At 38.1% G+C, this 8,457-nt stretch overlaps 1 long non-coding RNA gene across 1 annotated transcript; it reads right to left on the bottom strand.

The window, feature by feature from the left end:
- Positions 1-2,056: 2,056 nt before the first annotated feature.
- LOC138145620 (uncharacterized) lies at positions 2,057-3,622 on the bottom strand. Its single transcript, XR_011164269.1, has 2 exons — positions 2,752-3,622; positions 2,057-2,718 (listed from the first exon to the last, which is right to left on the bottom strand). It is a non-coding gene; the product is annotated as an uncharacterized lncRNA (long non-coding RNA).
- Between the last annotated feature and the right edge of the window lie 4,835 nt (positions 3,623-8,457).

Below are 8,457 nucleotides of genomic sequence, written 5' to 3'. Positions count from 1 at the left end.
TACTGACAAGCAAAGATAGATATCAAATCTCCTTTCAAAAGTCACCTTGTAATTGGTCTGGCGCCTGGGGACATATCACAGTCCAGGGAACAAAGTTGTCTTGATGCTATTCCCCTCCCCCCCCTCCCTCTCCCTCTCTCTGTGTCTCTCTCCATCCTCCTGTAGCTCTTCCTCTTTCTTCCTCTCTCCCTCTCTCTGTCTGTCATAATAGATATGAAATAATGTGTCTTTGAAATGGGAAATCAAATCAAATAAAGAAACCAGGTACTTTGGTAAGCTTCTGCAATATGAAAATCGTCTCTCTCCTCAAAATTTTCACATTCTAATGGAGGACACAACATGCAAATAGTTATGTACTTACAAGATATAGAGAGACTGAGATGTATAGCTATCTCTATGTCATTATCCAACCTATATTCCCCATTTCCCACTACATCATTTCTTACTCCCACCTCCTCAATTTGTCCACCACCGAAATCCCAACCAAATGCTACTCACCCCTTCCATTGTGCCCTGTGGATTGCTCGCTTGATAGGTAACAAATGCTTTCAGATTAAATATTTTATTTGTCCATTCCTTCTGTATTCTGGCTTTTACTGAGACCTGATGACACTGACTCCTTGGTCATATATTCTAATACTATCTGTAGTTTCACTAATTCACTTTACTCACTGGTCAAAGTCAGGGAGTTGCATACTACTTGTGCCCCATTGCCATTCCCAGGTTCCTCCCATCCCTCCCAGTAACATCACTCAATTATCTCTCCTCCTTTGAATATCATTCACTCCATACCTACTATATACAGCCTTTTGCTATGTCCCCGTAACAATGGTTTCTGAATAGAGTGCAAATTGTGTTGAATAGTAAACTTTCTCTCTTGTACCAAGGTATTTGAAGTAAAAAAAATGCAACTATCTACCATTAGATCATTTGGGTCGTTCAAAGTCACAAATATATCTGATTAATTATTGTTCTATTTCCAGACCAGAAGGGATAGCTCATGACATTGAATTATATTGTGTTTATCCCCAAATGATAACAGCATATAAAATCCTGAATAATAGTCCTTTTCATTATTCCATATCTGAGGAAATAAACCAAAAATAAGTTGACTTCATAATGGTCATTATGAGTACTCATACCAAATTGGTAGTCCTCCATACTTCTTAAACTCAACATACCGTGTTTCCCCAATAATAAGACACTGTCTTATTATATTTTTGGACAGAAAAACACCAGAGGGCTTATTTTCAGGGGAGGGCTTATTTTAATGAACATTGACAGCAATTTTAATAAACAGGTAAATGTGAAGAAAAAAATGTACCTTTATTCAATAATGAATTCAATAAAGAACAGGATGACGCGCTCACTGCTGCAGCTCTGATTGGATGCAGCTCAGAGCACGGCGTGCATTTCACCCGGGTGGGGGGGACGGTGCATACAGAGGGTACCGTAATGTACCGTGTAGCGCAGGGGATCACCTTCACTACAGTAGCAATCTCAATAGGGCTTATTTTCGGGGTAGGGCTTATTTTAGAGGAATCTTACACAGTAAGGGGAGGGCTTATTTTCGGGATAGGTCTTATTATTGGGGAAACACGGTATCTAAAGCTGAACTCGTTATCTTTACCCCCAAATGTTTTTCACTTGCAAGCTTTCCTATTCCCTCAAGGGGCCTACTGCTGCCCTCCTATTCCTTGAGGCTCACAACCTACATCTCATCTCCAATTCCTCACCTCTCATATGCCAATCAGTGCCCAATGCCTGTTTATTTCATATTTACAGCTTCTCTTGAACATGCCCCCTTATCTTCGATATTGCTACTACTGTAGTGCAGACATTTATTTTAATCCTGAACATTTCATTTGTCTACCGTTGGTCTTCCTGCCACAAGTCTCTTCCCATTTGTAATGCGAATGTAAATTTTAAAGATCTTCCCTGCCCCTAGGCTAAAGTGCAGCAGAAGCCTGGGGAGGGAGGCTTGTTTTTCAGTAGATACTTTTTGATTGGCCAGTGTAATGTAATGCCAAAAGAAGGCAACTTCCCAGGTTCAAAATGCCAGCATAGGTGCTCTCTATTTTATTCAGTAACAAACTCAGAACAGAGAAGATAAAAACATGACATCATTCAAAATACAGCATTTACTAAGTGTGATTAAATAATCTCCAAGGCCTACCCCAACCCAGGACTTTCCAATCATTCAATCAATTACAAAGTCTCTGTTCCAAATACTTCTCCACCCCTAGGCTATACCTTAATTAAGTCCACCACAAAGCCCCTCTTCTCAAATGGAGATTAGTTTCCAAACATAAGTAAAATACATTCATTTGCTCAACCATAGAACACAAAAAGGTCAAAAGTTCCCCACCCCTGGATCACAATTGAATCTACCCCAGAGTTACATCAAGTTTAAACACAGCACTTATACCCAAATGGAGGTCTTTTCTTCATCTTGACACGAGGCAAGTTCTCAGCAATCTTAGTTCCTGGAGAGACAAGGCTTAGCAAGGCCATAAGATACATTGCCAGTCCCTTCATGAATTTATCCTCTGTCTGTAGAACAGCCCTAGAACCCCTGAACACATTAGCAAAGCCCTCTCCCAGGATTTCTGTAAACATACAACAAGAAAATCCTTCTTCAGGGCTTCTGAACCAACAGAAAGGCTCCCAGACCCCTGCAACAACAGTACTGTCCCTCACCAGTGGACAGTATTCATTCTGTCTGCAGGACAGTCTCCAGACCCCTGCAACAACAGTACTGTCCCTCACCAGTGGACAGTATTCACTCTCTGTCTGCAGGACAGTCTCAGGCCTTCTTAACCAAATGCCAGGTTCCAGGACTTCTTCAACAGGACAGTCTTTCACCAGTGGACAAATCTGGCAAAATAACATCAAAACAGACAGACAAAGTACCAGCAAAACAGCCATGTCTGCTCAGTCCTTGGCAGCTCAGGGGGCAGGTCTCAAAAGTCCAGGGCAATTCAAAGCGGCCACCAGCAATCCTCTTAGTCTCTCTCTCTCTCCACGAGGTGCTGCTTCCAAAAAAAAAAAATCTTCCGCCTCTCTCCAGTGTCTCTCCAAATCTACGTCACCAGCTCCTCCCACTTCAGGACTTTCTTTTCACATCAACAAGCCCATCCCACAGGTGGGATTAACAAACTCTGGGTTTTAATACAATCAATTTGAAAACCAAGCCAATACAGGGGAATCTTTAATTGCCATTACTATCACAGCCAGTGGGTCAATAAGGTTGTTACATTCTCTGAGCCAGGAGAAGGCTATATAAGCCCTGATGTGTAGCTTTGTTTTGGGACTCACTTTGAGAAGTGTTCTGTGATTTGATCTGAATTCTGGGAAGCCGTTGTTGAGAGTCCCCCGGCTTTGAAAAACCCAGAATGTGGAAACCCAGATGTTGACTGGGTATGGATGTAATGGTTGGACAGTTTGGAAATCTGTCTACTTGATGTTTCTGTCTTGATAATTATGCCTGTATACTTTGAGGTTCAGGGTACTGACCTTTTCTCCTGAACAAGGTAAACGATATATGTCTGACTGATTAAAGTAAGCTTGTTAACCCATTTTGAGTTGCTTTCCTTTAACAAAGCAGATCCAAGAACCTGTGTGGTAGCTGCAAACCCTGAGGACGCTTGGGGTGCTTGCTGCTACACCATTCCAGTCCATTCTCAATTCAGCTACCAAACTACCGATTTTCCTAAAGCACAGATCCAACCATATCAGTGCTATGCTCAGTAAACTCCAGACTCTTTTAGCCCTGAGAATCACATGTAGAATCCTCAGATTAGCATTTAATACCCCTCTCTTTCAAGTATTCTTACAATGTACTCTTCCCCCAGACCTCCCCACCAAAATACAAACAAGCAAACAAAAACCCCAAAACTTGTTCTCTGTGATTCAGTAACACTATTCTTCTTTGTGTTCCTCAAATAAGATGCTCTACCTCTCAGGTTTAGGTATTCTTACAGGATGTCCCCCATGCCTAGAAAGTTCTTCTTTCTAATCTCTGCTTACCAGCTGCCCTATATCCTTCAATATGAAACTAACTTCTCACTTTTTACAGGAAACCTTTCCTTTGTTGATTATTTCCTACTAATCTTGTATACAGTATAGAATATGTGAAAACAATTGTGAGGATCTTTTCTCCCCCATTAGATTGTGAGCTTTGGGAGAACAGAGACTGTTTTTTACATTTCTTTTATTCATATCACTTAGCTCAGTGCCCAGCACATGATGAGAGTTTAATAAATTCTTTGAGTGACTAACAGACAGAAAGTGAAAGAAAAAGTGTTATTCCCAGAAGGTAAGCTTAAGCAAATGGGATAATGGGAAATGTCTCTTAAATAAACTCAGAGAAGTCAGAGGTGCAAAGTGAGGAGGAAGAAAATGTCAAGCATGGAGATTAGCACTTGAAAAATCTTGGTTTGGGGCAATGAGATGACAAAGTAGACTAAGCACTGACTCTGGAGTCTTACCTGAGTTCAAATGTGGCCTAAGGCACTTACTAGCTGTGTGACCTTAGGCAACTCACAACCTCAATTGGCTCCTGACCTTCAACCCCTCAACCCCCCCAAACAGGTAAAAATCATTAATTGAGTTGTGTCTAAAGGATAGTAAGAAGGTAGCCATTCCTGCATAACTGAATGTATTTTTGAGTAACGTATTAAAAAAAATACTGAAAATATAGAAAAGGTCAAGGCAGGCAAGCACTTTAGAGGCTACTTTAGATGTTCTGGGGAAATAGTGATCCACTGAGTCAGGTAGTATCATGTTCAGAGTTAAGTTTTGGGAAAATCACTTTGGTACCTCATTTGAACTTGACTGAGAAGAGACTCAATGAAGGTAGTACAACCAGAAAACAATTGTATAATTGTTAGGTGATATGAACTTGTACAACGTAGTTGGTGGCTGTGTGAGTGAAAATAGCCTACACAGGTTTACTCATTAGTATACACCTAACAGATTTTAAGTTTAATGTATATTATTAACAATTTTCACATCACTTTCTTAAGTCTAGACAATCAATAACATAATAAATCAAGCCCTGGTTTGTAGCATTTGTTGATTTCTGAAGTATGTTCACATTAAATTCCCACATTAAAATTTTAATAATCAGATCTAGAGAACCAATTTAATATGACTTCTACACATTCTGGATATACTTGAAGAAATATAATGGCAGAAATTACAAGATATGTGACATGGAAAAACATAGCATTATAACCTTTTCTTTCTGGAGATATTTCAGTAAATTCATTCTACAAACTTTGTTTTTTACTCTAAAACTTCTCCTTTGGGGTTCTCAAACTTCCGCTAGGCCTAGAACTCAAAGTATGGACAGGAGTCCTAAGCTAAAAATAGAAAAAAAATTGGAGATAACTGAGGGGAAAAAAGAAAAAGAATAGTCATTCCAATATAACTACTTCCCACATTCAAATGGATGGGGGGGGGAAGCAAAACTCGTTTCTCCAAAGGCATTTAATTATAGTGACATATAGTATTAAATTGGGGGGAAGGGAGGGGCAGGCAATGTGGTATGCTGGACTATATCTGTAACTGAATTCAGAAAATCTGGGTTTGAATCCTGCTCTACTTCTACTTGATATTCCCTTTATATATATGACTTTGGGAAAGTCATTTTACTTCTCCAGAAATTAGTTGCATCATTTTTATTATAAAGCCTGACCTGAGAGGAGAAAGGGATTTACATAAGAGTTCCTAGAAAAAAAAATCCTAGAATAAAGTTTTCTTCAGTTTCTTAATATAATGTGCCCTGGGAGAAAAGGTAGAAGGCACATGAGTGGGGGCAAAGCAAGGGAAAGAGGCATGACTTCTTGAGAATGCCTCTACCTCTACCTATGGTTTTCTTCAATTTCAAGTTTTCCTATCCCAATTTGCTTAGTCATTCTCTAGATCTTATAGTTAGGTGCTAACATTTGTAATATTCCTTATGTTAAACATTGCATCATCTCACTCCTGCATGTGTTTATACTTTGTTATTTAGTTGCCCTGCCTTCAGAGTATTTCTTTTGTGTACTGAATAAAAACCTAATTTTCCCAATGTGCTGTATGACTCCTCCTTAATTTGCCTCTCTTTTTCCCATCAGACCATCTCAAAGTTTCTCTCTGTCATTGTATTAAAGTCTCTTTATATTTTAGTTATGCCATGTATTTGAATAGCTATTGACTTAGTACTTTGTCTTAAGGACACTGTAAGGAAATGAAGAGAAGCAGTTTTATTTGTCTTACAACGTTAATTTGATCCTGAAAATACCCCTCCCAGGATGTATTTTTATGTTACAAAGTACAATGAAGATTAATTTCAATTGAACAAGTTGACTTGTATGAAAAAATGAAACACAAACAAACAAAAATCAAAGTGTGTGATACTAGGAAGAAAGTCACTTTAACACATTTTTTCATTTCAGGGGACATGAGGCATGGACTTATCATTGCTTTAAAACAGCAATATGTGAGTACTCTCAGAAGAGACTTAAATCAACATATACTGACTATACAGCTGCAATCATGGTGCTTTGTTGCTCAGATCCAATATAGTCCTCATAAATGTAAGAAATTCCTTGTAAGCGGAATGAATATTAAATAAAACTACTCAGAAAGTCAGATTTTCTGTGCATAGCAGGGAACATCTCAGTGTAAAATATTGGTCTTGTCCTTACCTGATTTGTCACTGAAGAGACAACTTTGACACATATTGCATAATAAGAAAATATGATTGTAGTGATTTAAATATTAACTTGTATAGTACATATTGTTTGTGCAAGGAGACTTCTGCATCTCTCACTGTTTTCTATGTAGTACATATTTATTCTTATTATATCTTGTGAATTGTTTCACTCCTAAAGTTCCTCTCTGCCATCATCTAACCTCTCTGAATCCTATATGTCTTTAAGCATCTACTTCAAGTCTTACTTTCTCCATGAAGCCTACTTACATATTTCAGATATAGCATACAACTGGTCATTTTAAATTCTTTGTGATAGAGAAAAGATCATTGCACTAATAAAAATCTACAACTTTTCTCTCACTTATAGTTTTGGAGATGTACCTATGACAGGCAAGCCTATAAGGAGATATGAAGTGATTTGCCCATGGTCATTCAGTTACTACTATTTGTCAGGTACAGATCTTTCTTAAGGACTAGCCCAGGTTTCCCCTCTGATAAGTGCTTAATAAATTAGTTTTGCTGTATTTTGATAAAAACAAAAAAAATCATTAAAGTGATATAGTCCAAATCAGATATTACATTTGCTGTTCCTAAGAACATTTTAATATGTACTTAAAATGAATTTCAAGACTTGCCTAGAATATCGATCTACTTGTATACATACCGTTACATTTTATAAATGGAAAAGAGCTTAGAGATTGCCAGTTCAATTCTCTTATGACAAATTGAAAGAAAAAATATTCCTTATGAAACATGTATATGAAAAAGAAGCCTGAAAGAATCATACCCTTTGCTATTTTCCAGGATTACACAGAGTACCTTTGTAACAGGAACAGTAAGTTTGTTGCTATTTAGGAAGTGATGAAATGAAAGGAAAGACAAAAACCAAAAAAACTTCATGTAGCATAAACCCAGGTGCAAACTACAACTGTCACCTCATCAAGATAAAAGCACAGGGAAGCCTGATAGAAACCTGCTACCCTGCTACCAATCAAGGAAATTAAAAAGTTAATTAGGCCAGTTAATTACGAGCCCAAATCTCAGAGAATATAAAATGAATTAGTCTAACAACAATACAGACCCTGGTAGGAGCCTGGAGCAGTGGGAAATACTACTCACACAGGAAGGTTAATAACAAAAAGAAAAAGATATTCAGAAAGTAAACAAAACTCCATCCTAAGACCTACTGAAGTTTGTCCACAGGTGGTCTGCACAACATTTAGGTCACACCAGAAGGTCCTTAAATGAACTGGAGGATAAAGAAGCAAAACAACTGTTTGGTTCCTAACCAGCATGAATCAATCCATGTGTCAGCTCTTTGGTACTCATGTAATCAGTTCCAACCTCTTAAGTGGATAGTGAGGTTCCACTTGAAATACGTCTAAATAACTTCTTCCACTTAAAGCCATCTCTCTCTGAGGGCGATGTGACTCCAAAGATCAGAGGTTTCATTATACTTCTTTGGAAGCTGTCATCCAGCTCAATATGACCCTAAAAATTTCTGTAGGAGATTTTCACATTCCCAGGGAAGCAGAGACTGGGTCATGATGATTCATAGGATCAAAAACTCCCAAAACAATATGATCCTTTAAAGAAGAATGGTGATTTGTTTAATATACTTGGTTGAAAGATAACTGAAAGTACAAAAGAGGAACATAGTGATCTGAAAACAGTAAACACTACTGTTTGTGAAATAGTGAAATACATAAGAACTAAGTATATTTTTTAATACCTAAATTGCCTCAGACCTCAGA

The sequence above is a fragment of the Petaurus breviceps genome, unplaced genomic scaffold, assembly GCF_028583685.1.
Source record: "Petaurus breviceps papuanus isolate PSGF00001 unplaced genomic scaffold, PetGlider_PUasm1.0 90743, whole genome shotgun sequence".
NCBI classification, from domain to species: Eukaryota; Metazoa; Chordata; class Mammalia; order Diprotodontia; family Petauridae; genus Petaurus; species Petaurus breviceps.
Note: the sequence above shows the minus strand (reverse complement) of the source record. Positions and strands in the feature narration are given on the sequence as shown.